A 26,356-nucleotide genomic window follows, 5' to 3' on the forward strand; every position below is an offset into this window, starting at 1 on the left:
TCCAATGTGGAAATTATGTGGAAACTATCCAATCATATGTGATATATTTTTTACATGTGTACGGTAACACGCAGTGTTGTGTGTTGTCTTGTCCCTTCATCTTGTTATGCAGCTTAAGCAGTGCATCATCGGTCTCACAATCCGCGAACGTCTTCATCGAAACATGACATGAACCTCTTGAACCGTTCACGGTGTAAATGGCCATTTGGTTATCCCTGATATAGTGTTACGAAACCTGAACAACGACGACTTTGTTTGATGACCATAATCGGTGAGTTTCATAGTCAGGGCGATACCCTACTGCAATCTCGTAATCAAAGTGTGTCTCCTAAAATGTGAAACGTATGTGCAGCCTATCACCCAAAGTAATTTCTGCTGTACCTAAACGCTTCCCACGTTTACAGCTCGGGACTGTACCGTGGCACTGTCAGCATTTTTACTTCAGTTCCTGTGAAGGAGATTCATGTTGATGACTTTTAAAATGGACGTTTTTGTCCCAGGGATTGAGCCCTTTTAGGCCATTACAGGCGACCGTAGTGTAACACCTGCACAAGGAAATGAATATTTTTGGTGAACATAACACTTAGGCTCCTGACTTGCGTTTTGAACACATGAACTATGACCTGCATTCACTGAGTAGTTCCAACAAGTTTTCGGGTATTGAGGGCTCCGTTCACGCCCTTTAAATAATATGGCATGATTTCTGTCAATAAATCCTCGTTGCTAGTAGAGCTAAGTGTATGCTCTTTTCTTTTTTTTTGCCCATCATACGTCTTGAACACTTATGCCGGATTTCACCAACAACTGAACCAAGATCAACGGTCCCTTAACTTGAATTTAACCTCAAATCTTCTTTACTAAAGGGAGTTATTAAGTGCCTTCGGTTCAGAAAAAAGTGCAGGGCGCGAGTGTAAGGCGAGCGACCGGAAGTGTACGTCAGTGCAGCCCTAGTGCAAGTTGCACCAAAGCTGAATCGAATAGGAGAGATGGCTCCGTGCAGTCTGTCGTCTGCTGCGCGGTTAGAAGCGCGCCGTTTGAAGATTAATTTCGACAATTTTTCAACAATGAGCGACCCCTTGCCCAGCGCCTTACAGCTCGCAAACTCCAGTAGTGAGGAAGAGGAAGACGAGAGACAACGTCCACCCTCGATCGCGGCGCGTAATGGCGAGTTCCCACATATAGCGTTTCGCTCTATAGGGCTAGAAAATAGCGCTCCAAACCTAGTGCTGTTTTTTCGTTTGCCGTTCTCACATACAACCGAGCACATAGCGCTATCCTGCTGGGGTCACGGGATGTCTCTCTGCGACGTGATGCACCGGTGCTACCGTGATTGCTAGCTGTCAGCGTCGGGGATCCGCAGCATGAAGGGGGATGGCACTTTCGATACACTGATCGCGATACCAGGCTATAGTAAACAAACACCCATGAATTGGCAGATGAAACTCGTGGCCATCTTCACATCGTCGTCGTCGTCGTCGTCGTCGCATTCCCGTCTTGTTGCTTCAAGTGATCGGAGGCAAAACAAACCCCAGCTTCCGCGACGTCACGGCTGAAAGAAGTTCACATTTGGTTAACGCAGACTCACCGCTCAATATAGCGCTAGAAAGTTGACCGGGGCTCTACTTCGACAAGAGCGCTTTTATAGCGGTTCGTAGCAATACGAGGAGGAACATATAGCGCAATTTTCTAATGATATATAGCAAAGCGCTATGTGTGGGAACTGGCCTTAAGGTGTTATGCGAGGTGCGGTTGGACAGGAGCCGAGTACCACTGTATTATGAGAACGTCGCAGACACACATGTCGGAAAATATCATTTCCATCGTCGTCGAGCGCAGGCCGAACAGATTTTAACACTCAGGCAACTTGAGCGGTGAATTCCATGATGGAGAACCGTTTGATTTGGTGACAAAATAGTCAGACGACACACTTCAAGCTTCAAGTACATTCAGAAACCGGATAAGGAATTAACGCGGAAAAGCGAAAACACGGAAGTTCACCACAAGGCTTAAAAAATTAGAATAGGGATACTGAAATTCAAAAAAGAACGTGAAGCTAGTTTTCTTTTCAGTGCTTTATTTTACGCAACAGCCATATTGTCGTCTGCTACTGAGTTGCACGGGACGCTGCACAGTGGTATGAGGAGGTGCAACATTTTCCTGCACTCGTGCTGCACTCCTACGGCACTTTTTAGAATCGAATGAGAAAGTGTATTGCAAAGGCTGGGGGGGGGGGGGTGCACCTTCGCCGAATCGAACGGCAGAAGTTGCATTACTTGCACCAGTTCAAAAAGTGCAGCCCAATCGAAGACACTTAGTGTCACAGAAACATACGTCAAGTCACTAACTACACTGGAACGCAGACTTACCTCGAACAGCGAAGCGTGTGTCATCAAGATTGGGATGATCCACTATCCCGTCGAAAGGGAGGGTCGGTACGCACAACGGACGCGTCAGGTAAACGGTGGGGTGCGCTGAACGCGTCCATTGTGTGTACCGATACTCTCCTCAAGGCGATTGCAGATCATCCCGATCTCGTTAACCAGCTGTCTATCAACGCCCGGTGACACGCGCTCCGGCGTTCGAGACAAGCCTGCGCGCCACTGTAACCTTTGTGAAAGGACATTGTGTGTTAACTTCAACTTATAGAAACCTTCTTTGATCTCGGTCTCAAGTTAACCAGCGTTGGCGAAACCCAAGCTTAAAGACCCATTGCGCTTGCGAGTGTGTATAGTATATATAAAACGTGAGCGGTAGCAAGAAATAATGAAGTCACTGAAAATGTTAGCCAGCTGTATTTGTCCTTTCTATGTGTTCCAGCCTCAGAACGCGCCTCATGTTCAGCGCTAGGAACTTTTTCTCATGGTAGACGGAGAAACCTGCAGAACTGTTTGCAATTATGAGACTGAGTAGAGGCTTCAAGGCTAACACACATCGCACACTTTAGTCGCGGTTACACACGATACGCGATTTCTTACTCATAAGAGACAACACATGCCTATGTAATACCGGATTTGTACCTTTCCAGGATCTCAATCGCTCCTACGACAACTGCAAACGGTCTCGTAAAATGATCCGGGAGTACAACCGGGTAGGTCTAGTTGTTAGGTACCGCTACTAAGGTTATATGTCGTCCTATAAGTCTTACTGATTTCAGGAGATGGAGCAACGGATCGGGAGAGAACGACAAGATACTCAGCGTCGTTATAAAGAGGAGATGCAACAGGTTAGCCTGGCTATGTACCTTACCTCCCCTGACCTTACCCCACCTAACCTCACCTAACCCGACCTGACCGAAGCTAACATACGTAACCTGTACTCTCCTCTAACCGAGGTTGCAGCCACAGAAAATGCTAACTTTTTCGATTACGTTTACGTTTAGGGAACATCAATAACTCGAATTATCGTTTCTATTTTCGTCCCCGAGATAACTTGAATGCTGGTTTCGGTTTCTGTTTGCTTGAGAAGAGTTACCGTTCCGTCTGTTCACGTCGTTACGGTGCGGACCTTGTAGAGTAGTGATAGATATAGCACTTGGTAACAATGGGCCGCTCAGGTTACATGCGACACGCACACGCACGATAAGATATCTCAGAAAACAATGGAAATCATGTATCGATAGTGTGAACAATGGGTTCCCAGGTTTCAATAACATGCGCCGCCAGGATAAGGTAACGGTTAACTCAGGTAAGCAATGGGAACTCACGTGTCGATAGTGTTTGATGGGCACCTGGTTGCACATTTAATGACACTTAATAACACGCAATGACATGTAATAACACGCAAATGACATTTAATAAGACGCAATAACATCCGATGACATTTAATAGCATTTTCCGATCGGGTTGACGTCACGATCAGTCCGTCACCTACGCTGGTTGCCGCGTCAGAGCGCCAGGTAGGTTTCCGACCATGTGTAGTTTTGGTTTCGGTTTGAAATTCCCACCAAGCGCCCTCTAGTTTTCAAGCTTTGGCCGTCTGTAGTTTCGGTTTCGTTTGAAAAAACAAATGGATGTCGGGGCCCGCCACCTAGGTTGGTTGCCGCGCTAGAGCGCCAGCTAGGTTGGTTTCTGACCATGTGTAGTTTTGGTTTCGGTTTGAAATTCCCACCAAGCGCCCCATAATTTTCAAGCTTTGGCCGTCTGTAGTTTCGGTTTCGGTTTTAACAAAATGGATGTCGGGACCCGACGCCAAGGTTGGTTCCCGTATAGTTTATGACCATGTGTACTTTTAGTTTCGGTTTGGAATTCCTAGGTTTTGAATTGTTGCAGAAGCCCCCTTGTTTCAAGCTTTAGACCGTCTGTAGTTTCGGTTTCGGTTTGAAAAATGCATGGCGCGTGACAGCATGATTTTTTTTCCCCATGCCACTGTGATAAGTACGCCCAAATAATGATGTATGTCGGAGACCAGACAACAGTGTATATATTCCTTTTTTATTTTAGCACACTATTTTTCTACTCTTTTATTTAACTACCGAAGGACATGTTACAAATTACCAGATTCTTGTTTGGCATCATCCTTGTACAAAAGCAATCTGCAAAACAAATGAAAACGAAACATCCTGTGAATGCTTTTCTCAATCAGAACAAAGTGTGGGACGGCTAAGATCTTGATCGGGTGCAAAGAGTCGGCTAACGTTTCCATTTTCCGATATGTCTCTCATACTGTGTCGTGCATTTGCGTTGGAGTACGGCCTTTAGACATGCCACACGCTAAAGCAAATAACCCGCTGACAATACTCTCAACAATCACTATAAAGTAGAGGTGTTCTATAGACATGCATTTCCAAACTTGTGTTGCTCATTGTGACAACAGTAAGCAACGAATCGAGAAACAGCGCATGACCGCGTATTGTGGTTACCAGCTGTGATGGTTTCGAAATAAAAATAACCAAAATGGCATAAGGGCGAGGGGTACACTCACATCTTGCATGACGAACTAGCGCTGCGAACGGGACAGAGAGAAAAGGGTCGTCCATGGAGGTTCGTTCACAATCACCGGACTCAGTCTTCGACAGCTAGCTTATAAGACCCTTGATTTTTGTTTTATTTCAAGGGAAGGGGGGATCACGTGAATGCATCGTGGACAGCTTCTCCTTTCGCAGGAGCAGCATGTGAAATGCGATACCCCTCTTGCCGACACGCTCTTCTTTCTTCTTCTTTTTGTATGATAACACAAGCCGCGAAACACTGTGGCGGAGACACCCGTCTGGCTTTTTCCAAGTGCTCTTTGGGAACGCCAACCGCACAAAAACATTATCGTCCTCGCAAGATGTGTTTTCGACTGCTGCACAAAGTAAATAGAGTTATATATGTGACAGTTGAATGAAATCGGTGCTTGATAGTGTACGTCAATAAGACGCTGTCGCTTTGTAGCACGTTGCATGATCTCGAAGCGAGTGGAATACTAAAACGGTTTCACTCATTCTTACGTGACCGTTAGATTAGTAAAACGAAGGATGTACCTTGAAACGAAAGAAAAAAAAAAGGAATCGACTGTATGAAGCGCGGAATACATTTCCTTTGGAGATTCCCAGATGACTTGATTTCGACGATTATTCGCTAATCGCTAGAACTTCAAACAGCACAATATTCGTCTCAACTTGAAATGGTTCCATAAAATGTGTCCTCTTGACTGCTGTTAAACTAATTTTAATAGGTCCTTTCGAGCAAGGTATGCTTTCTGATTAGGCGGAGGTATCCAGTTTGGCTCTCACGTTTAACCATAACTTCTTCATTTTAATATCGAACACTTTTTCCTTGAAATGCATGTAGCTTCTCGTAAGGAGAGGAAAATGGTATCAGCCGAAAATTGTCTAATGGTTGACGGCGCTTGATATGGTCATCGAGTTCAATGAATGTGGATACATGAGATGCTGAAACTCTCACAAATGAATTTCTGCTCTTCAATCATCGTTGATCCAAACGATGCATATCCTACCAGATATGAACACAAGGTGTCAAATAGAACACTGTTAGCGTCCCGATATGTATGCGGCTGACATATGTGTGATAGTGGGAGTATAATAGGGAAAAAATGGTTAAACATATAACCAGACCGCGATCTGTAAATATATGATAGTCTACATTTCAGCAGGTTAGGTTTAGTAGGTTCTCCCCTCATCTCTATGTTGTCGATCTATAAGAAAGCATTCAATTAGGTCCAAATTACGGTCTTTCAATTGATAGATTCGAAATGATAGCTTTCCAACTCAATGTCGAATAATTATGGATGATATAACATAAGGTATTGGTTGGCGTGCTTTATCCATCCTGGGGGTGTGCTAGCTGTTCACTTCATCGATTTCTAATAGCATAGAATAATTGATTCCTTACACATACCTGCTTGCGAATCGTTCACATGTTGCTACATGTTGGTACATATAGCTACATTTGATTATCACGAATATGGAATACTTAATTCTCTTGTGAGTGTCTGTATAGCTTGAAATGGGATAGTATCTATTCTTTACATGTGTTGTCTAGAATGTCTTATAGAAATGGTTTGCCCGCGTGTGGACATTGAGTCTATCCACCATGTTCGCCTGTTACTGTATGATTTCTATCGTTTCTAGTGTTAACTATTTACAATTATTGATAAGGTTGGTTGCAGGTGGGTCTATCCCTGTCTCTAGAGAAAAGGATGGAGGTTACATATTTGAGTATCAGATGTCCTATAATAAAAAAAAAGAATTTGATTTGATTGTCATCGTATGGCTTGAAACACTTATTGAAGCTAAAAGCCGTGTCCCTGATGTAAAATAATTATCGCTAGCTTTGATTTCATTCTTCAGATAGAAACATAGTGGTGGTGGTTTGTCGTTTACATAGACTGTCGTTTTCATAGTTCTGATTATATTCCCTAGATATTATAGAAATTGTAGAGTTATGTACGTTGCATACTCCCATTCCTTACAATATCGATTCGATGTTGCATCAGGTCATCCAGGCTAACTATTAAGACTCAGTTACCAATTCGAATGTATGAAGTTAAACTTTATTTGGCATCGTATGACATGACGGTAAGCACAAGTAAAGCACGAGTAAAAATATTTTGTTATCTACACCACACTGTTTTGTCACATCTAGGGAATAAAATCAGAGCTAACTGTAATTATTCTACGACAGAGGAATCAATCCCCAGAGGTCCAGCAGACCAATCAGTGAATTTTCTATACCACAACTTAATATCTAAAAAAAAATAAAAAATAAATGCTAGAAATAACTATTCTTTATGATAGAAACCGACCACCCAGAACAAGTCTCTCACAGCATATTAGGCAGTCACCAAGAAATCGACAGAGGCAGAGGAGTGAGACTCAAGCAGTCTATGAAAACGACAAACCACGACCACTATGTTTCTATCTGAAGAATGAAATCAAAGCCAGCGATAATTATTTTACATCAGGGACACGGCTTTTAGCTTCAATAAGATGTTTTCAATCCATACGATGACAATCAAATCAAATTCATTTTTTTATTATAGGACATCTGATACTCAAATATGTAACCTCCATCTTTTTCTCGAAAGACAGGGATAGATCCACCTGCAACCAATCTTAGCAATAATTGTAAATAGTTAACGCAAGAAACGATAGAAATCATACATTAACAGGGGACATGGGGGATAGACTCAATGTCCACACGCGGGCAAACCATTTCTATAAGACATTCTAGACAACACATGTAAAGAATAGATAGTATTCCATTTTCAAGCTATACAGACACTCACAAGAGAATTAAATATTCCATATTCGTGATAATCAAATGTAGCTATATGTACCAACATGTAGCAACATGTGAACGATTCGCAAGTAGGTATGTGTAAGGAATCAATTATTATATGCTATTAGAAATCGATGAAGTGAACAGCTAGCACACCCCTAGGATGGATAAGGCACGCCAACCAATATCTTATGTTATATCATCCAAGATAATTATTCGACATTGAGTTGGAAAGCTATCATTTCGAATCTATCAATTGATAAACATCATAATTTGGACCTAATTGAATGCTTTCTTATAGATCGACAACATAGAGATGAGGGGAGAACCTACTAAACCTAACCTGCTGAAATGTATATTTACAGATCGCGGTCTGGTTATATGTTTAACCATTTTTTTCCCTATTATACTCCCACTATCACACATGTGTCAGCCGCATACATATCGGGACGCTAACAGAGTTCTATTTGACACCTTGTGTTCATATCTGGTAGGATCGATTTGCATCGTTTGGATCAACGATGATTGAAGAGCAGAAATTCATTTGTGAGAGTTTCAGCATCTCATGTATCCACATTCATTGAACTCGATGACCATATCAAGCGCCGTGAACCATTAGACAATTTTCGGCTGATACCATTTTGCTCTCCTTACGAGAAGCTATATGCACTTGAAGGAAAAAGTGTTCGATATTAAAATGAAGAAGTTATGGTTAAACGTGAGAGCCAAACTGGATACCTCCGCCTAATCAGAAAGCATACCTTGCTCGAAAGGACCTATTAAAATTAGTTTAACAGCAGTCAAGAGGACACATTTTATGGAACCATTTCAAGTTGAGACGAATATTGTGCTGTTTGAAGTTCTAGCGATTAGCGAATAATCGTCGAAATCAAGTCATCTGGGAATCTCCAAAGGAAATGTATTCCGCGCTTCATACAGTCGATTCCTTTTTTTTTTCTTTCGTTTCAAGGTACATCCTTCGTTTTACTAATCTAACGGTCACGTAAGAATGAGTGAAACCGTTTTAGTATTCCACTCGCTTCGAGATCATGCAACGTGCTACAAAGCGACAGCGTCTTATTGACGTACACTATCAAGCACCGATTTCATTCAACTGTCACATATATAACTCTATTTACTTTGTGCAGCAGTCGAAAACACATCTTGCGAGGACGATAATGTTTTTGTGCGGTTGGCGTTCCCAAAGAGCACTTGGAAAAAGCCAGACGGGTGTCTCCGCCACAGTGTTTCGCGGCTTGTGTTATCATACAAAAAGAAGAAGAAAGAAGAGCGTGTCGGCAAGAGGGGTATCGCATTTCACATGCTGCTCCTGCGAAAGGAGAAGCTGTCCACGATGCATTCACGTGATCCCCCCTTCCCTTGAAATAAAACAAAAATCAAGGGTCTTATAAGCTAGCTGTCGAAGACTGAGTCCGGTGATTGTGAACGAACCTCCATGGACGACCCTCTTCTCTCTGTCCCGTTCCCAGCGCTAGTTCGTCATGCAAGATGTGAGTGTACCCCTCGCCCTTATGCCATTTTGGTTATTTTTATTTCGAAACCATCACAGCTGGTAACCACAATACGCGGTCATGCGCTGCTTCTCGATTCGTTGCTTACTGTTGTCACAATGAGCAACACAAGTTTGGAAATGCATGTCTATAGAACACCTCTACTTTATAGTGATTGTTGAGAGTATTGTCAGCGGGTTATTTGCTTTAGCGTGTGGCATGTCTAAAGGCCGTACTCCAACGCAAATGCACGACACAGTATGAGAGACATATCGGAAAATGGAAACGTTAGCCGACTCTTTGCACCCGATCAAGATCTTAGCCGTCCCACACTTTGTTCTGATTGAGAAAAGCATTCACAGGATGTTTCGTTTTCATTTGTTTTGCAGATTGCTTTTGTACAAGGATGATGCCAAACAAGAATCTGGTAATTTGTAACATGTCCTTCGGTAGTTAAATAAAAGAGTAGAAAAATAATGTGCTAAAATAAAAAAGGAATATATACACTGTTGTCTGGTCTCCGACATACATCATTATTTGGGCGTACTTATCACAGTGGCATGGGGAAAAAAATCATGCTGTCACGCGCCATGCATTTTTCAAACCGAAACCGAAACTACAGACGGTCTAAAGCTTGAAACAAGGGGGCTTCTGCAACCATTCAAAACCTAGGAATTCCAAACCGAAACTAAAACTACACATGGTCATAAACTATACGGGAACCAACCTTGGCGTCGGGTCCCGACATCCATTTTGTTAAAACCGAAACCGAAACTACAGACGGCCAAAGCTTGAAAATTATGGGGCGCTTGGTGGGAATTTCAAACCGAAACCAAAACTACACATGGTCAGAAATCAACCTAGCTGGCGCTCTAGCGCGGCAACCAACCTAGGTGGCGGGCCCCGACATCCCTTTGTTTTTTCAAACGAAACCGAAACTACAGACGGCCAAAGCTTGAAAACTAGAGGGCGCTTGGTGGGAACTTCAAACCGAAACCAAAACTACACATGGTCGGAAACCTACCTGGCGCTCTGACGCGGCAACCAGCGTAGGTGACGGACTGATCGTGACGTCAACCCGATCGGAAAATGCTATTAAAAGTCATCGGATGTTATTGTGTGTTATTAAATGTCATTTGCGTGTTATTACATGTCATTGCGTGTTATTAAACGTCATTGCGTGTTATTAAGTGTCATTAAATGTGCAACCAGGTGCCCATCAAACACTATCGACACGTGAGTTCCCATTGTTTACCTGAGTTAACCGTTACCTTATCCTGGCGGCGCATGTTATTGAAACATGGGAACCCATTGTTCACACTATCGATACATGATTTCCATTGTTTTCTGAGATATCTTATCGTGCGTGTGCGTGTCGCATGTAACCTGAGCGGCCCATTGTTACCAAGTGCTATATCTATCACTACTTTGTAGCAACACGGTGTAAATAGAAGGACAGTACTATAGAGCACAAACACTGAAGGAATATAAATTTTGTTAAGTATGGATAGTCTTCGGTGAATTTTGCTTCTGATATTGTTACCACCCTTGAATTTCATTTCGGTACTGGAGATACACAAATAAATACTTAGCTATTGTTTCTGTCCACGTTTCCGTCCACGGCCAAATTGGACGAGTGATATTGAGAGTCGTCCGGAATTCCATCCCTAGAAGTCGGAAAAAACGTCACTGGGACAAAGCTAATCAGTGAGCGTCCTTTGGACCGTACAAGTAATCAAGGAGCGGCTGGAAGGTTATAAGTAGTCTACGACAGTGTATCCCAAACTTTTGGTGGTGACGGACCCCGGAAGCGATGAGGACCAATTAACGGACCCCCTCCCCCCCAACACACACACACTGTCACAGCCAGTGCATAACCAGCAACCTCGTCAGCTGCTGCGTGCTTTCGATACAGCTTCAGAAACGATTCCGGACTGGTTTCTTCTTGTTTGTATGTGTATGACGCGGACAAACGTGCATTGCAGGACTTTTCTATCAGGAATTAGAAGCTAGTCGTTGAAGCATGCTTGTAGCAATTTTGGAAGTTCTGGGTGTTTGGAAATCGGGCAGTATGTACGAGCGCGTGTTTGTGGGGACGAAAATCCTCACTGAAATGTGAGAGACGGTCGCGGACCCCCACGGACACTCTCGCGGGCCCCCAGCGGACCACACTTTGGGAAACACTGGTCTACGCCACCAACTGCCGGGTGGGAGGGGGATCGTGTCTGCTGATCGCGAAAATTTTGTGATCGGCTTGTCGATTGTTGTTGTTGAATGTAACAATTGTTCTTGTTGTTTTTTCTCGTTAGTGTTGGACGTGCTAGAGTAGACTGAGACAAGTGCATGAGCTAGCACGAACATGTGTTTCATTCCCTTCTTATAATGGCAATTTTCTGTGTTAGCTTATTGAAGAGGAGAGGAGTAAATACGAGGAAAAGATAGAAGCTATGGCCAAAACACACAGCTTAGATATAGAAAAGGTAAGTTCAAAGCGCCAACCTCTTTCGGCAGGCCTGAAAAATCTGGTACATAACCTATCATTATGTCATGCTTAACATTCCGCAGATGAAAAACGCTATGCAACATCTATCAACGGGTGGGTTCTGGGGCGCCACCTTGGATCTATTAACACGTCTCCCCTTTGTGGGCCCACTTCTACGCGGCTTAATAAAGCGATTCAAGACAGAGGATGAGGTAAGTATCAGCATGGGGACGAGGCATTGAAATGTTATCATGGCCATCAACGCTGCTTAACGCGAAAATCATATAAGGCTGTTCGAAGGAGTTGTGTCCATAAGAACAATGTGATCATATTATATGTATTGGTAACAGTAGGCAGGTAACACCGCTGAAGGAGAGAGTAAATACAAAAGTGAAAGAATAAAATTCAATCAAAAAGAACCTTGATTGGAAGGTCTGTTGTAGCTTAATCATGTACCACGTTGTTGAACTTTACTAGTTTCAACCTTTGTCGAAAGTACTAGAGTTTTATTTGTTTCCCTTCAAACGTTATCAAATACCTCTTGCACTTTTGAGTACATACACGTACTCTTTTCGTATTATCTGTTGACATCGGTATCTTGATAGTTATTTCATTCAGATTGTCGATTCCATATGAAATCAAGCAGGAAGGTCCAATCACCCTACGAATTTTTTACATTGGTCAATCGAATCGTTTTCGCTGAGCAGTTTATTGTAAGAAACAAATTAAGATAGCCTGAGTATGAAGTGAGCGGTTGCTGTTTCCCGTTTTTGCGCATTGGAGTACACAATACATTTTTTTTTTCGCACATATCTAATTCATTTGATTGTGTAGTGGTAATGAACCCAATTATAAAATTTTTCACAGGGGTGCATTGGTACTAGAGAAACGAAAATCGCGAAAACGGATTCGCGTACATTTGTATTCCAAACCCAAAGCGTCATTCCTATTGGTGTACTTGATCCTCACATTGATAAAATTAGCATAACATTAAAAGCCCTTCAGTTCTCTTCCATTTGAAGTACATCTGTCGTGATAATGGTGGGGGTTGTGTGTTAAACCAGCAAAGTATTCAAAGTTTTACCGGAAATCTGAGATTCCTAAGAAAAGGCCCAGCTGGTCCAATTTTGGTTGGTTTTGGTTACTTTAATTTCTGCTTATATTTTTGCGGAATAGCAAGTCGACAAACCGTTTGGCTGACCTTTCCGCTTTTCCGCTTTCTTTTTCTCTCGCAATAAATATATCCCCCAATTGGATTTCACTTATCCGTCATTGTGGGGTAGTTCAGACGCATTAAAGGGCCCATGAACTCCACCAAGCTAGCACGGCGAGTGTGTCGGCTCCAAACGGCGATTTTATCCTTTATTTTATGGCTGTGACACCTTTTGTGTAGATGAATATGACAGGTATGTATCTTCACCACATATAGCACGCTGATAGCCAACCATCATCCCCTGTTCCAAGGTTCTCACTTCTGATTTGCTGATAATGGGAGGAGGGGCCCATTATTTACGTCCATAGCCTCCTATGAGGTTATGGTACGGCGTTATGACTGCAAAATAGGCTCTGTCTCCCGTTTTCAACGAATCAGAGTCGAGAACGTTGTCATTCGGGATGATGGCTCACTAGGATCCTCTTATGTGGTGAAGTTCATTTTCAAGAGCGTAGAGGAGAACGTTGATGTGTACCTCCGCGTTGGCATCTGATCGGGTGCTATACAATTCTTGAAATGACGTAACAATAGATAGAGGTATCTACATACATAGATCGAGAAGTTACCCGTCAAAAAGAACTTGTTACGAGTTAAGTTACCGAGTGAGAAATGTAACGAAGTTAATAACGAAGTTCTTCACTCTGAAGTGTAATTCGCGGTTACGGAGTTACTGAAAAAAAAAGGACCAGTTACTTCAAAGTAACTGGGGTCGGATTCACAAAGAGCTCGAGCGACGGAATCTGTCGTACTCCGTCGTACGGGGAAGTTACGACGAAGTGTAGATTCACGAAGGGCGCGCATCGCAAAATCTTTGCAGCTTACGGCGGAATCCTGCGAGAACTCCGAACTACGAAGAACTACGAAGAAAGATGGCGGCGTATTCGGCAGCGGTGGATTTGGAGACGGCAAACAAAGACTCCGTAATACGCGCCAACGCATTGCAACAGAACCTTCGAGACCATCCTCGGAGTGACAATGAGGCACTTTTTTGCTTGGTAACCTTCAACAAACGCTTTAACTTTGTGCTCCGTAAAATCGGGTCGCAGGGATTTTTCGAGCATCCCCTACACCCCCGCTAAGACACCCCCAACACCCCTCCAAATTGGAAAGGCAAAAGAAGCCATAAAAGCTGCAAAACTGGGTGCCACACACCGCTTACAAAACGCCCTCACCCACTCCGAGACGAACATACTGGGAATATATTTGCTGTGTCATCGATCGCGTTTCGCCTGTGATTGCATGGCATCCATTATGGCTACCGAAAGACCGACAGCACGTGCAGCAACAAAACATTTGGGGACGAACGACTTCGTCTTCTTCTAACGGGACGACTCTTATTGGTGCGATTACAAATTTCCGTCATCGTTACCATAGCGAAAACATAGTCTCCCACCCTTTGGCTGTTTCTCTCCGAGGTGCACGTGACAGGAAGCGAGCAACTTCCTCTTCCTCGTCAAAGGGTGTACCCTCTCTACTATGAAAGCTTTGTGAATCGCGCTTACGACGCCGTCGTACGCGCGTCGCAGGCTACGACTTGTTAGCGCATCTTAGCGTAACTTACGACCGCTTTTGTGAATCCGACCTCTGGTCCTTTAGGAGTAACTGGTCCTTTCAAAGTACTGTAGAAGTGTTTTTTTCCGCGTGGAAAATATTTTCGCGTTTTCGAGCAGAGCTGCTTCGAGGATTGATTCGCGAGAACTTAAATTCGCGACACAGGTTTCCGGGAGTGCTTTGCTCTTGCATATCGTGCCGCCGTCAATACTCGAGCATATTTCGGCACGTACTAAGACATCCGTTGTTCACGTGGATTGCGGCATTCTAGGTCTATTCCTTTCTTCTCCTCACAGAGATAGGAGGAAAGGCCCTGTCAAATGGCCTTTAGGGACCCTGTAGGAGGCCATAGTACTGGCCGTGTGCAAGTTAGCCACTTTATTTTAGCAGTTCTTATTAATTATCACTCGGGACACTGACCAGTTCGGTTGAGAAGTGGTACTGTCATTCAAGCTGGTTTTGAGAATGCGGGGAAAGGCATGTTTTGACTTCGTGGTATAGTGGTATATTGCATGTATAGTGCAAAGCGTTTATAGGAGTAACAAAAGCATGATGAATTTTCATTTCTTTTCATCTTGCCTGATGGGATAAAACAATCTTCTGCGCTTGCTTAAACTGCCTATGCTACATGGAGTAGAAAGTATCAGGTAGTCGCGGTATGGCGTCGAACGCCGAACGATTTTCGCCCTCATATGGCCAGAGTTATTCGCGGGAACTTAAATTCGCGATTTTGGAGGTGTGCGCGAAAAACGCGAAAAATAATTCCGCGCGAAAAAACCCACTTCTACAGTAACTGGTTACTTCGGATACAAATTGGTGTACACAGGTGCAGCGTGCGTGAACAGATCAGTTCGACCATGGTCCTTGGTTCGACTTTGACTTTCTTTCGGAGGAGTGGAACACGCTTAGATCATGATGGGAATTGATGTTCTGAGGCTGGAACGCAATAGAAAGGATTCACAGCCTCAAGTGCATACGAAATTAATGATGAAAGAAGGAAGCCACTGATAAGGTTAGCCAGCTGTAGGACGTGAACCCCCATCTTCCGGATTACCGGTCCAGGGATTTACCAATTCAGCTAAGCTAACACACTTTCCTGGCGACTTCCAAGGGTGCGTCATCTGAAAGGACAAACCAACCACTCTCTCACTCGTCCCACTTTCACTCTTTAAGAGTAGTCTGACAGCCGCTGCCCGCTAGCGCCTGTCAGAAGATGTGCGCGGCCGGCTAAGGGAAGAGAATCACGCTGCCACCACCGGAAAATTAGATTGCTAAAATGTCGCTAAAATTGACAGGGAAAGGGGGGGGAATACCGGTTTATTGGAAAACAAAACAAAAAAACACGAAAGAGGGGAAAGGTTAGCCTGGCTCCAGCAGCCGACTTGCTATTCCCGCTTACAAAAAAGGGATAGGCGGTGAAATGGTGGCTATTGCTAATGCACCATCGTTTTATGGCATAACATGCCGTGAAAGAACCCAAGAGAAAGCAAGACAATAAGTGGCCTTGCCACCAATTCGGAAGTTGTTGGATACGTAGCTGTTGCTGTTATTAAAGGGTTTGCTGTGTTCGAGAACGTGTCGTGTCGTCCCTCCTCTGTCCCTTTCTCGGATTCCAATTTTTTCACAATAAGTGGACATGCGTGAAAAGCGAAGTAATTAAAAGTAAGTAACTTGTAACTTCGCTCGTTACTTCGGCGAAGTTACCTGAAAAAGAAACGAGTTACTCTGAAAGTTACCACGGCAGAAAAGTACCTAGTTAAGTTATAAGTTACCAAAAAAACTAACTTAGTTACAGTAACGAGTTACTTCGAACACTGTCTAGATGGCGGTACGTCCACTGGCCCGTATCCGAAATAATAATGTGAAGGGTAAGTATTGAATAAATTTTTAATAGAATTACGAAGCGCAGGAGAACAGTATTGCACCTATTACACCCGTATAACTAAGCACCTGTAGATAGGAGTCCTTACCTCCTTTAAAGGGACGGTAGCATTCGGAAACCCATCTCCCTAAGGAAACGCGTTCTCCTGATGCTCAAGGTTGTACCAGCTCGCTTGTGTACTTTTTGTCTCTTCGTAAATAAACGAATTTGAAAGATTAGCGCACTTCCGCAGCTGCAGATGCTCCGACGGCGTGACGTCACTCGCCAAGCGGAGGAGTGAGAGGGCGGTGCTCAGAGGAGAAAGGCGCCTTTCAGACCACAGGGGTGACATAAATCCGTCATCATGCTCTATGCCAACTGCCATCTTGTCTTGGTCGCACGTCAGGGAAAATGTCATCTTGAGGTCATGTGACTTTGTTTACATGTCAATTTGCAGCTTACCGACGTATTTCCGTCATAAAGCCAAGAGATGAACGTATTTTGCCAGCGTAAACTATGCAGTGCTTTTTCCGCAACATGGCAGCCCATTTCTCCTTAGTACATCACATCGGGTCAGCGAGTCTTAACGCTCGGTCGTCATCACATCTTTGGAAGTCGTCAACAGCACGAGACCTTATGTGCAAAACTCCGCGTTTTACTGCGAGATTATCGGATAACAATAATTACCGTGGTCGGAAGACATGCGAAACGTCGTGCAGAAACAACAACGGCGTTGTTTACAAACGGTTTGGCCGCCGATCAAAGGCGCCGCCATCTTTAAGGCCACGTGTCCCTTGACGTTTCCTGTGAGATGCGTTCAGGACCTGTCCACGATGCATTGCATTCGCCTAGCACGCTTTCGTCTACGGAACAATAGATTGCATGCCACCCATGTGTTCCAGACTCGCCGTACCCTCATGCAGAGAATGTGGACAGTTGAAAAAAATACAGTTCTCGGGTGGTGATATCTCTTGGCGTGTCGTCCATTTGGAAGTTGCACTGATGTCAAGCGTGATGTCGAGCCTTTGTTCTTGCTCACGTGCACGTTGTCGTGAGCGCGATGGATGTAACGAGTCTTGGTGTTTGTAGAAGTTCTCGATCCGTGGATGCTGTGGTGTTGTAGATGATCCGAGCTGCCATGCGCTTCTTGTGAGCAGATGGCTGAGAAGATTCCACGATGATGACTTTGTTCAGCAACATACTATTGACGGTTTTCTCCCGGTTGAAGTCTGGAGAGTGGAGACGTGTCCATTATGCAAAACAGTGATCCCAAGGTTGACAGATGTGCACCAGCCGCTACCAAGTATGAAGGGATATATTATGTTAGTGACGATAGCACCTTACAGAGAAGCTGTTGTGGTTGCTAGTTTCACTTCCACGGTGGCCTCTCCTAACGGCAGACACTAGCTATCGACGACGTCGGCGGCTATTGCCGCTTTGATCCATGGTTTGTATTCATGCCCCAAAGCGTGTTCGTGTTTGCATAATGCTGAGATGCCTGCAACCGTATAAACTAGTGCGTCTACCGCTGTGTCTTTTGCAGAGATCGCTATTTCAGGTGTCACAGTAGGCTCCCCTAGGCATTTCATGTTCTTCATTGTATGGTTTAACGTCCTGATCATCTTCTGTGAGTATATAAAAAAAGCATGTACATAGTATAAGTGCCATATAAGATGTCTCTACTGGGAAATGGTAGGCTGCTTGAAGGAACGTTGGTTATTTTAGTACCTAATGTGTCAGGCAAAAAGATAGTGCCAACAACGTTCTGCAGCTCCTGCAATTTTCGTTTGAGGAATTGGTTTTCCTCCTGGAGTACTGATATCTGTGCAAGGTGATCAGGACAGGACAGTTCCTGTAAAGGATTCGAACGTAAGTGCGAAAGTGCAAACCAGTGATTTATTCAGACCCCCCCCCCCCCACCCCCCCACACACACTCCGCACCACACAAACACACACCAAAGTCAGGAAGAGACCTCCTAGAATTCTGTGAAATGCGCAATATTTTGTCAAAAGCATGCAAATACATCTCCCCGCTGAGCCCCCATCCCACTTCCAAGGACGAAATTCTGGGTAAACCAATGGACCGAAACCCTGTCACCTTCCAACCCACGACACGTTGCACTCTGCTTCGCGGCAGTATTCACACGAAACACACGCATTTCAAGTGCACAAGATATTGCATGACCAGTACTGTAGACAAACATTGCTAAAGTTATCCGTAACAACGACGGAAGCACATGCTGCAAGACGGTTTCTTTTCCGTTCCAATTTCGGCCCGTCTCCTCCCAAAGATAACTGTAAATGTGGAGCAACAATACAGAACGAAACACTGGCGGTTCCCCATTCTTCCACGCAAGTTGAAAACTGTGCCCTACCAGCGTTTCGACGACCGAAGGTCCGTCATTATTTCGGACGCAATTGCGATGTCCGTCAAATACCTTGTTGGGTACACATCCCAAGCCTCAGCTGTGGCCCATTTCACCAGAATATGGCTCATTTTTTCCACACGTAAACAACGAGATTTGGCCGAGGCAGACCACCATTAGGGACGTCACAAACAAGTAAGCCTCACACGCCCAGAAATCAACGAATGCAACAACTCCGGAAAAGAGGCGCTGACGCAGGAATCGAACCTGGGTCTTCTGATTTCCGGTCAGATATGCACCACTACAAAGTACACACAGTACACACAGCGGTGTGGTGGTAGCATATCTGACCGGAAATCAGAAGAGCCAGGTTCGATTCCTGGCGTCAGCGCCTCTTTTCCCTGAGTTGTTGCATTCGTTTCCACACGTGGCGCAACACAAGCACGCTCGTCCAAGAGTGCTGCCAAAACGAACAACACGAAAACTATGGCTACTATGGTGTCCACTGATGTGCACTCAATGAAACAGGGTCACGGTCATACGGTCCTAGGTTTGCGTTGGCTTGGTTGCTTACCGGCTAGGCGTTGCCTTCGCGTGGATTGGCCAGGATGATGCCCGAACGGAATTATTTTATGTATCATTTTACTTCATTCGTTTTCTTTTTTTTTCTGTCGCTGCCTTTCTTGCCCGTGATGGGTGTACAGGTTTTTGCCAGGCCCAGGTCTGCTCGAGTTTTATAATACCCAAAGACCCATGTGTCCAATGTATGGTACAATGTGTATGACATAGTGAAGCTTATCACTTTTATTACGCACGCTGACTTCGAGAATATTGTGGTTACTTTGACGGTGCGAAGCCTCGACGATCAACAACCACTTTAAAGCACATGAAAAAACATACCATGCAAAAAGGTATCGGCAGTGGATGTTTGATGGCACTGTTCCGAAACCACACCACAACACGGATCAGGCACGCGAAGAACTCCGCGAAAGCTTCAATCGATTCAACTGATACTGACACCGACAGCGAAACACTAAGCGACGTTTCTGAAGAGGGCACTGCAAATGCATGTGGCGAAACTGGCGAAACACAGAACGACCAAGACTTGGCAGCAAGCCGAGTTTCACACACGGCGAGTCATTGCCTTTGTACGATCGTGATTGTAAGGAACATAAACTGTCTTTCCAAAAGGTTGTGTTTCCGAATGTGTGCTGGATGGTGAACATCAGAAGAGGTTGTTGCTGATGTACAATTCAGTTTACTAGCTCGCAAAATCCGATTAATGTTGCGTCGTGCTGTCTTTTTAAAGGGTTAAAAATGGGTGTTTCGGTAGATCATACTTAAAATATGTGAAAACACACTTTTTGTGTGGTCTTTCGTTTCTTTTAGCTCCCCGGGACTGAGGGATTTTAGCGATTTGACTATGCTACCTCTCAGTATCGAGAGAGAGAGCGCGATGTTTGCGTCTGGTTTATTTTGCTAAAAACTAGTCTCGCCGGGTATTGAACGTGTACTAAAGCATCCTTAGCATATACTCCATAAGTTGTTTTGTTTGTTTGTTTGTTTTGTTTGTTTGTTTGCTTGTTTGCTTGTTTGCTTGTTTGTTTGTTTGTTTGTTTGTTTGTTTGTTTGTTTGTTGTTTGTTTGTTTGTTTGTTTGTTCTATCTTTTTCTTTTTTTTTTGATGCTACAGCCCTGCACGATTTAGAGTGCACAGTTTTGTTTGTTGGTAGATTTCGCAACTTTTTCTGACTGCTAAACATGCAATCATCTTGCCATCTGTAGACCTATGAAGGAAACTACGGGTCCACGCAGACACTAACCATCACTGCACTGGACAGTGATGAGGAATGCCTACCAGAGATGGACAATGGGGCAAGGACAGCACTGGGCGTATGACGTGAAAAAGTGCACCCAGAATCATCCAGTTCATGTTTACTTCCTCATCCATCATACTGTTGATACCGGTACCAAGCTTGTTGCGTATAAGACTTTATGTACACTCTGTGTTAGGTTATGGCGGTGTGATTTGGTTTCCTGCAGCGATTGCAAAATCGGTTATCTGGAGCAAGTTTTAGAAAAAAGCAGTTTACTTTGTTGTCAGAAAGTTTGCTCATTATGTCTCAACTTCACAACTGCTGGCATTAGCTGGTGTCCCCACATTACCAAATACAGCCAAAGTTCGAAGCGTAAAGACACTTTTTTTTCGAATCATCACACTCTAGGCGAGTTCCATCTCAAATCGAACAATCCGGTATACTTATGTCTCGAATGAAGGGGAAAACCTATATGTTGAAGCAGTCGGTGAGTTAGGAGAAATAAACGCTCGGAATTCTGTGCGCTCCGCGGTTCGGGAAATAGGAGAGGAAAAAAAACTGCCTCTCAGAAGACGATGTCGTCGCGCGCAGGTTTGAGCGTTCCCTACAGGCAATTCTTGTTGCATTATAGTAATTTCTTGATCCGGTCCTTATGACCACCTAGGGCACAATAGACTCCTCGGTTGGCAGTGCTGTGTCAGATTTTGTTGTCTGCAACAAAAAATATCAAAGTTGACTCAAAGCGCCGAAAAGCACCATATTCACTGCAACTTTGCGGGAGATGTAAAAAAACGGATAAGATGGATTTTTAGGCCGTTTAATTTGTCATTCATGGGGATATGCCCATTTAAGCCATTTAGCTGTTTTGTCCCGAAGAAGGCGAGCTTCCGCCGTAACGTAGACAACGTCCCTAACTTTTATAATTTTTAAGTTTTATAAAACCCCTTTTTTGTTACTTCCCCTACTTTCGTCTCCTGTCTCCCAGTTATTTCAACTCTCTCTCTCTCTCTATATATATATATATAAATACGCTACAAAATTTAGGTTCGAACGACCAGGATGTAGAATATAGATAGGGGAGAATTCACTGACGACAGCCTCGCAGTGGAATTGTACCAACTGTGACGACACTTTTGTAACCTTTTAAAAGACCTTGTACATAGATTTCGTCTCAGTCCCGATGAAGGCGGAGCTCTCCGCCGAAACGTAGACTTCCCCAGACCCTTAGTTTAAATGCCAGCTTAATAAATAACTTCCCCTACTCTACTTCAGTCTCTGTGTTGTCTTTTCTTCTCCCCTATCTATCTATCTATCTCTCTCTCTCTCTATATATATTTATATATATATATATAATGCAGGGAATAAATCCATTAAAGGCCGCCATCTTTAAGGCCACGTGTCCCTTGACGTTTCCTGTGAGATGCGTTCAGGACCTGTCCACGATGCATTGCATTCGCCTAGCACGCTTTCGTCTACGGAACAATAGATTGCATGCCACTCATGTGTTCCAGACTCGCCGTACCCTCATGCAGAGAATGTGGACAGTTGAAAAAAATACAGTTCTCGGGTGGTGAAGATCTCTTGGCGTGTCGTCCATTTGAAGTTGCACTGATGTCATAGCGTGATGTCGAGCCTTGTTCTTGCTCACCTGCACGTTGTCGTGAGCGCGATGGATGTAACGAGTCTTGGTGTTTGTAGAAGTTCTCGATCCGGGATGCTGTGGTGTTTGTAGATGATCCGAGCTGCCATGCGCTTCTTGTGAGCAGAAGGCTGAGAAGATTCCACGATGATGACTTTGTTTCAGCAACATACTATTGACGGTTTTCTCCCGGTTGAAAGTCTGGAGAGTGGAGACGTGTCCATTATGCAAAACAGTGATCCCAAGGTTGACAGATGTGCGCCAGCCGCTACCAAGTATGAAGGATATATTAGGGTAGAGACGAAGCACCTTACAGAGAAGCTGTTAGTGGTTGCTAGTTTCACTTCCACGGTGGCCTCTCCTAACGGCATGACACTAGCTATCGACGACGTCGGCGGCTATTGCCGCTTAGATCCATGGTTTGTATTCATGCCCCAAAGCGTGTTCGTGTTTGCATAATGCTGAGATGCCTGCAACCGTATAAACTAGTGCGTCTACCGCTGTGTCTTTTGCAGAGATCGCTATTTCAGGTGTCACAGTAGGCTCCCCTAGGCATTTCATGTTCTTCATTGTATGGTTTAACGTCCTGATCATCTTCTGTGAGTATATAAAAAAAGCATGTACATAGTATAAGTGCCATATAAGATGTCTCTACTGGGAAATGGTAGGCTGCTTGAAGGAACGTTGGTTATTTTAGTACCTAATGTGTCAGGCAAAAAGATAGTGCCAACAACGTTCTGCAGCTCCTGCAATTTTCGTTTGAGGAATTGGTTTTCCTCCTGGAGTACTGATATATGTGCAAGGTGATCAGGACAGGACAGTTCCTGTAAAGGATTCGAACGTAAGTGCGAAAGTGCAAACCAGTGATTTATTCAGACCCCCCCCCCCACACACACACACTCCGCACCACACAAACACACACCAAAGTCAGGAAGAGACCTCCTAGAATTCTGTGAAATGCGCAATATTTTGTCAAAAGCATGCAAATACATCTCCCGCTGAGCCCCCATCCCACTTCCAAGGACGAAATTCTGGGTAAACCAATGGACCGAAACCCTGTCACCTTCCAACCCACGACACGTTGCACTCTGCTTCGCGGCAGTATTCACACGAAACACACGCATTTCAAGTGCACAAGATATTGCATGACCAGTACTGTAGACAAACATTGCTAAAGTTATCCGTAACAACGACGGAAGCACATGCTGCAAGACGGTTTCTTTTCCGTTCCAATTTCGGCCCGTCTCCTCCAAAGATAACTGTAAATGTGGAGCAACAATACAGAACGAAACACTGGCGGTTCCCCATTCTTCCACGCAAGTTGAAAACTGTGCCCTACCAGCGTTTCGACGACCGAAGGTCCGTCATTATTTCGGACGCAATTGCGATGTCCGTCAAATACCTTGTTGGGTACACATCCCAAGCCTCAGCTGTGGCCCATTTCACCAGAATATGGCTCATTTTTCCACACGTAAACACGAGATTTGGCCGAGGCAGACCACCATTAGGGACGTCACAAACAAGTAAGCCTCACACGCCCAGAAATCAACGAATGCAACAACTCCGGGAAAAGAGGCGCTGACGCCAGGAATCGAACCTGGGTCTTCTGATTTCCGGTCAGATATGCTACCACTACAAAGTACACACAGTACACACAGCGGTGTGGTGGTAGCATATCTGACCGGAAATCAGAAGAGCCAGGTTCGATTCCTGGCGTCAGCGCCTCTTTTCCCTGAGTTGTTGCATTCGTTTCCACACGTGGCGCAACACAAGCACGCTCGTCCAAGAGTGCTGCCAAAACGAACAACACGAAACTATGGCTACTATGGTGTCCACTGATGTGCACTCAATGAAACAGGTCACGGTCATACGGTCCTAGGTTTGCGTTGGCTTGGTTGCTTACCGGCTAGGCGTTGCCTTCGCGTGGATTGGCCAGGATGATGCCCGAACGGAATTATTTTATGTATCATTTTACTTCATTTCGTTTTCTTTTTTTTTCTGTCGCTGCCTTTCTTGCCCGTGATGGGTGTACAGGTTTTTGCCAGGCCCAGGTCTGCTCGAGGTTTATAATACCCAAAGACCCATGTGTCCAATGTATGGTACAATGTGTATGACATAGTGAAGCTTATCACTTTTATTACGCACGCTGACTTCGAGAATATTGTGGTTACTTTGACGGTGCGAAGCCTCGACGATCAACACCACTTTAAAGCACATGAAAAAACATACCATGCCAAAAAGGTATCGGCAGTGGTGTTTGATGGCACTGTTCCGAAACCACACACAACACGGATCAGGCACGCGAAGAACTCCGCGAAAGCTTCAATCGATTCAACTGATACTGACACCGACAGCGAAACACTAAGCGACGTTTCTGAAGAGGACACTGCAAATGCATGTGGCGAAACTGGCGAAACACAGAACGACCAAGACTTGGCAGCAAGCCGAGTTTCACACACGGCGACTCATTGCCTTTGTACGATCGTGATTGTAAGGAACATAAACTGTCTTTCCAATAGGCTGTGTTTCCGAATGTGTTCTGATGGTGAACATCAGAAGAGGTTGTTGCTGATGTACAATTCAGTTTACTAGCTCGCAAAAGCCGATTAATGTTGAGTCGTGCTGTCTTTTTAAAAGTGTCAAAAATGGGTGTTTCGGTAGATGATACTTAAAATATGTGAAAACACACTTTTTGTGTGGTCTTTCGTTTCTTTTAGCTCCCCGGCACTGAGGGATTTTAGCGATTTTAACTATGCTACCTCTCAGTATCGAGAGAGAGAGAGAGCGCGATGTTTGCGTCTGGTTATTTTGCTAAAAACTAGTCTCGCCGGGTATTGCACGTGTACTAAAGCATCCTTAGCATATACTCCATAAATTGTTTTGTTTGTTTGTTTGTGTTTCTCTCTCTTTTTCTTTTTTTTTGTGCTACAGCCCTGCACGGTTTAGAGTGCACAGTTTGTTTGTTTGGTAGATTTTGCAACTTTTTCTGACTGCTAACATGCAATCATCTTACCATCTGTAGACCTATGAAGGAAACTACGGGTCCACGCAGGCACTAACCATCACTGCACAGGACGAGCTTAGAGACAGCACCTCATCTGAGCAGTGATGAGGAAAGCCTACCAGAGATGGAAAATTCGGCAAGGCCAGTACTGGTGCGTATGACGTGAAAAATGCACCCAGAATCATCCAGTTCATGTTTACTTCCTCATCCATCATACTGTTGATACCGGTACCAAGCTTGTTGCGTATAAGACTTTAGTACACTCTGTGTTAGGTTATGGCGGTGTGATTTGGTTTCCTGCAGCGATTGCAAAAATCGGTTATCTGGAGCAAGTTTTAGAAAAAAGCAGTTTACTTTGTTGTCAGAAAGTTTGCTCATTATGTCTCTCAACTTCACAACTGCTGGCATTAGCTGGTGTCCCCACATTACCAAATACAGCCAAAGTTCGAAGCGTAAAGACACTTTTTTTTCGAATCATCACACTCTAGGCGAGTTCCATCTCAAATCGAACAATCCGGTATACTTGATGTCTCGAATGAAGGGGAAAACCTATATGTTGAAGCAGTCGGTGAGTTAGGAGAAATAAACGCTTTCGGAATTCTGTGCGCTCCGCGGTTCGGGAAATAGGAGAGGAAAAAAACTGCCTCTCAGAAGACGATGTCGTCGCGCGCAGGTTTGAGCGTTCCCTACAAGGCTATTTCTTGTTGCATTATAGTAATTTCTTGATCTGTCCTTAGACCACCTAGGGCACAATAGACTCCTCGGTTGGCAGTGCTGTGTCAGATTTTGTTGTCTGCAACAAAAATATCAAAGTTGACTCAAAGCGCCGAAAAGCACCATATTCACTGCAACTTTGCGGGAGATGTAAAAAAACGGATAAGATGGATTTTTAGGCCGTTTAATTTGTCATTCATGGGGATATGCCATTTAGCCATTTAGCTGTTTTGTCCCGAAGAAGGCGGAGCTTCCGCCGTAACGTAGACATCGTCCCTAACTTTTATAATTTTTAAGTTTTAATAAACCCATTTTTTGTTACTTCCCCTACTTTCGTCTCCTGTCTCCCAGTTATTTCAACTATATATATAATAAATATATATATATATATATATACGCTACAAAATTTAGGTTCGAACGACCAGGATGTTGAATATAGATAGGGGAGAATTCCACTGACGACTGCCTCGCAGTGGAA

The 26,356-nt window shown here is 44.2% G+C and overlaps 1 long non-coding RNA gene across 1 annotated transcript; it reads left to right on the plus strand.

The window, feature by feature from the left end:
• Window positions 1-3,166: 3,166 nt before the first annotated feature.
• On the plus strand, window positions 3,167-9,741 carry LOC135373945 (uncharacterized). The gene is made up of 2 exons (XR_010416679.1): window positions 3,167-3,223; window positions 9,622-9,741. It is a non-coding gene; the product is annotated as an uncharacterized LOC135373945 (long non-coding RNA).
• Window positions 9,742-26,356: the final 16,615 nt, after the last annotated feature.

This window comes from Ornithodoros turicata, unplaced genomic scaffold (assembly GCF_037126465.1).
Source record: "Ornithodoros turicata isolate Travis unplaced genomic scaffold, ASM3712646v1 Chromosome36, whole genome shotgun sequence".
In the NCBI taxonomy this organism is placed as follows: domain Eukaryota; kingdom Metazoa; phylum Arthropoda; class Arachnida; order Ixodida; family Argasidae; genus Ornithodoros; species Ornithodoros turicata.